We start from the raw sequence: 5,540 nt of genomic DNA, 5'->3' as shown, positions 1-5,540 counted from the left end.
TTTGGTTACGTGATCTACCACTCCTTCCCAGTTAATAAGGGAGTACTGGTGAGGGCCAAGATAAACACCTCAGTATTTCACCCCCTCTCTCGTCCACTTTAGATCTTTTGGAAGAGACTGAGGTGGCACAAAGGGAAGCCCACCGGATGTACATTGAGCTGAGGACACCCACAGAGCTTGACTCTTTTGCCAATTACACTGCAAATGTGAAGCAAGATGAAACTTATGTAAAGATCCAAGAAGAGTGGTTAGATCCTGATCATTTTAATTACTATACAGACATCATCAGCATATGTAGACACAACAATAGGGTGTTCTTCTGGTGACTGTACAAAGCCAGAAAGAGAGTTCCTAAGATTAAAAAGTAATGGCTCAAGAGAAAGGTGAAACAGTAAACCTGACAATGGACAGCCTTGCCGAACACCCCTCTGAACCTGAATGGGAGAGCAGAGACCATCGTTTACCTGACACAAACGAGATATATTGTTGTATAACAACTTAACAAAACAAATGAACCTTTCACCCAGACCAAACTTTTGCAACACATGAAACATAAAAAAGTGATCAATGCAATCAAAAGCCTTTTTGACATCAAGGAAAATCAAACCACCCCCCCCCCTTTCCTCCTTCAGACCACAATTAATCAAATCTCTCACTAAAAAGATGTTATCAGAGTTTGATCTCCCTGGAACACAGTAGCTCTGGTCATGATAAACGAGAGTCCCGACGAAAACTTATCGCCGATTGGCCAACAATTTGGAAAAGAGTTTGTGGGCAGAACATCGTAATGAGATGGGGCGCCAGTTCTTGATTTGACGGAGATCGTCGCTTTTTGGGAGAACAACAAACCACCGCTCTTCGACAGCTGAGAGGCAGTATGCCAGAAAGTAAACTTTCTTGCAGAACCAACAGTACTTCTGGACCTAAGATGTCCCAAAATGGTGAAAAAAATTCCACTGGAAGTCCGTCGATTCCAGGGGCTTTTCCACAGTCAAAGCTGTTCAGAGCCATGTTGAGTTCTTCCAGGGAAAGCGGTTTTTCAAGAGCTTGATGCTGACCACAACTCAAAGAAGGAACATGATTTGTCATCTCATCAACACAATCTTTAAACACAAATTCATTTGCAAATAAATCAGAAAAATAATTTTTCACAAGTCTTCTAACATCACTTTCATTTTGTATAATAGTGCCTTGAGCATCCAACAAGGAGAAAATCTGTCTTTGGGATTTCTTTACCCCTTCTCAATGGAAAAAACCTTGTATTTGGGGAGTCAGAAAACTTCACATTTTGGATTCCGAGTCGAACTGACATCCCCATGACTTTTTCATGAATCAATTCTCTGAGATAAGCTCTTTTTTCGAATAACAGCCGAAGCTCTCTGTCATTTTGAGCTTTAGCCAAGTCTTCCTCCAACTGCAAAATCTCAGTTTCCAAGAGTGAAACAGCAATTTTACTCTTGCTCGTAGAAAAGGACCGATAACATTGACAGAAAACACGAATTTGAGCTTTCGCGTTGTCCCACTATAACTGGATAGAAGCAGAGGAAGGTTTGCTTTGGATAAGTTTTTCCCAAAACCTCTGAAAAGCATCATTAAAAATAACATCCTCCAACAGGCTGGTATTCAAGGTCCAATACGCAATTTTTGGCGGTAACTCAGAAGAGGATAAACCAAGCACTACCAAGTGATGATCAGAGAAAATGGAAGGAAAGATGTTAAAAGACATGAGGACATTTCGAAAAGTAGAGTTAATGTTCCATCTATCCAGCCTTGCAAGTGTTATCAGCACGTTAGCACACCGGCACGATGTACACCGAGATGCTGTACGGTGCTGCATGCACCAAGCATCGAGAAGACCAAGTGATGAAAAACAACAAGATATGTGTTCATGAGATTCAGGATGTGGTTCTGGTGTATTCCTATCTCAATTAGGTTCAAACGTGCAATTGAAATCTCCTCCGATACAAATACAGTGATCAAAGACAAAAGTATGGAAGTAATAAGCCAGATGTGCAAAAAAAAAAAAATTTTTTTTTTACGAGCCCCGCTTTCACGAGGAGCAGAGATATTAAGTAAGGTGAGGTGAAATCATTGATACATGAACTCCAATGATGCCAATTGTCCTTTAACTATTTCAAGGAAACGATACGAGTCAGGAACAAAACCTGGACGAAGCATAAAGGCAACACCCGCCGAGACAGAAGACAAATTATTGAAGAAACAAAGCCCCTTGTTAAGGCAGAGCCAGTCAGACTGTGAAGTCTCTGTTGTGTGCGTTTCTTGTAACAAAGAGACATCCACATGTTTCCGAATCAACAAGTTTTTAACTTGGATCTGACGCAAATGGTGAGCCCCAACCTCCATTCATGTTTAAGGTGCCAAAAAGCACTTCGTTCCTTTTCATCCTGTATCAGGGGGGTTTGGCAGCTGTTCAGAACATTCTAAACCTGCTTTTGAAATAAACTTCCTCAGTCTGTGAATTTGTGGTTTAGTTATTTCAAAATCTTTGGAGATCCTAATTATACACTTTGCAGTCTGCATGAAGGAAAGTAAGTCAGGAAAATGTTGATGAATGATGACATTCCGCTGCCTAAACGTCCCATTCAGAAAGGACACAATAACCTGCAGAGATATCTGTAAATGATCAGATGATGACTGTGACAGATCAGTCACCTCCATGTCATCATCATCTGAAGCAGACAGCCCAGATAACCTTCCACAAGGTTCGTAAGCATCACCCTGGACCTTTACAAACACGTCGAAGAGGGGTACCGAGTGATGCACGGTGGTATTTTGTGAGTCCTGTTAAACACTTTCATCAACATGAGATGGGGCCTCCAATCCACCATCTTGTCCAACTACATCGGGCACCTCTACCGAGGCCTCACAAACTGTATGTTGATCATTTGTTGAGGCCGAACATCGCATGGAGCTGAAACATTATTTCAATCTGTCTCAGGAAAACCGAGCGCTGATGCTTCCCGACATTCTATACACGGTTCAGTAACACCAAGAGACACTTCACCGCTATCTGAAGGACCCGGACCACACTGTACACTCTGAAATACATTCTCGTTATCGGAAACCATTCCATCCTTTTTATCATTCTGATGAGGTTCCTCAGTTTCCCGAACAACCGTATCCAGCACGACTCCCTTGGGATAGCTCGTGGGGTCACGAGGAGCAGATTATCTACGTTTTTTTGAAACAGTAACAAAATCATCCTTGCCATCCTCACCATGTGAGGGAACAGTATGAGCGGGAACGTTGGGTTCACTGGGCATCACCTCCTCCACCAGACGAGGTTGTGGGTCGTTAACCATTTCACCATCAACATCAACATGTACCGATTCCCCACACTTCGAACAAGAAGCTTTCGGACAAAATATTTTTAAATGGCCAAAGGCTCCACAAAGAAAACATGTTAAAGTCGCTGACGAAGCCCACACTTGGTAATCATAATTATCAATTTTAATCTTAAATGAAACCTTCAAACTCGTGTCCTCCCAACGGTCCGGCAGCACCATGTAAAGTTGCACGCTGAACAGCATGCCGAAAGCTCATCATGTGCTTTGCCTTGTCATGGCGGCACTCAAGGGGGATCATCGAGATCTTTGACACAATTTTCCCGTAACGAGACAACACAGAGACAAGTTGTTGATTCGACACGAAAGGAGGCACGTTAGAGACGATTATTTTCATTGCCGGGACATCCATCGGGGAGGCCGTAACAAAGTGACCACTGTGTGTGGTAAACCCGGAACTCACGACGTCGTGAACAAGACGAACATCGGAGATGAACACCACGACCTTCTGATTCATCCGGACATGCTCAATGCCGACAACGTCTCCAACGGCCAAAACAATCTCCTCAGTAAGAACCCCGTCGGGGGGGGGGGGGTAGGTGGGGGACACAAATTAGAGCGTTTTTCCGAGTCCGTACCTCGAAAGCAGCATCGTGCTGCAAGCGAGCCGCCGCCATGTTACAACCAAGACGCAACGCTCGTCGTCTTCCTCACTGAGGAAGAGGAAGTTAAAAATACACTCCAACTTTCCCGAAATTGGGGGAAGAGGGCGCGAACTAAACAAAATAAGGAAAGGCAAGCAAAATAAAAACCAAAATAAAGCAGGTTTAAATTGAAAGGCTTTTAAATAACTAGTGCATGCCCAGAGATACAAACAAAACAAAACAAAAAACTTTCAAACCGCGTGCCAGAAACAACAACCACACAGGCCGTTCCTTCGCTCTCACGTGCCCGTACGTGCGTGGCCGTACATGCAAAAAAAAACTTTCAAACTGTGTGCCAGAAACAACAACCACACAGGCCGTTCCTTCCCTCTCGGAAACGACGACTGGATTGGGGCATTGTGTTTCAGAAAGTACAGAAATCGAGAAAGAATAAGTAATCGTCACTGACTCGATTGGGGTATTGGGTTAAAGAAAATCGAGAAAGTACAGAAATCGAGAAAGAATAAGTAATCGTCACTATCCGGAAGTGAAGTCCTCACTGTCCGGAAGTTCACATATGGCAGTTCCGATGATTCGCAATTTAGTTTTAATGGCCAATTATTCAATTAGCACCAACGTATTTTGCCTTTTATCGCAAGGAAAAACACAAAGACAAGAGGAGAGGACAAAAAAAAACATGCAACAAATAATTTACTTCCTTGTTCGGAGCATAGCAGCACTCTGATGTCACCGAAATTTATGCACCGTCTAATATGAGAACGATCATAAATTGGGGCATTGTGTTTATCTATAAATGCGCATGAGAAATCGAGAAATTATTAGAATACACGAAGTCATCATTATCCGGAAGCCCGTACATTGTCACCCGAAATGGGGAACACGGCTGAGCTTCACTTCCCCATCGGCCACGCCCACGCAACAACGTGCATTGTCATTGGTTTGGTAAATAAATGGGCATAACTTGGGAAGCACTTGTCCGATTAATATCAAACCTTGAAAAGGCACATCCTCAGGGCCGCAGCAATATATCTGGCAAGTTTCAAATAGATCGGACCAGCGGTTGTCAAGAAACAGCGGTCACAGACACAGACACACACACACACACACACACACACACACACACACACACACACACACACACACACACACACACACACACACACACACACACACACACACTGCAGAATTTGGCAACAACCCAAAAACCTCGAGAAGCCTTCACCGAAAAACAATGTTGCATTTATACAAACTTTATATTGATGTTTCAGGGATATGTTCACAAACATTAATCTTTGGACACATCTGCGTGTTTCGTGTGAAAAAAAAATTTTGCTCGGTAATTTAGAAATCAGGTGAATGTGGAAAACGGCTCGGAAATCGGGTGTTATTTCAGAACTCACTCAGGGTGATGGGGCACGAACCACTCACTTCAGGTGTCAGAGCAGGAACCACTTGTTCAGGGCGACAGAGCATGCACCATTCGCTCAGGGCAGCAGAGCACAAACCACTCACTCTGGGTGACGGAGCACGAACCACTAGCTCAGGACAGCACAGCATGAACCACTCGCTC

Source organism: Eptatretus burgeri, chromosome 3, assembly GCF_056783735.1.
Source record: "Eptatretus burgeri isolate ZD-2024b chromosome 3, Ebu_testis_v1, whole genome shotgun sequence".
NCBI lineage: Eukaryota > Metazoa > Chordata > Myxini > Myxiniformes > Myxinidae > Eptatretus > Eptatretus burgeri.
This window is presented reverse-complemented; position numbering follows the sequence as displayed.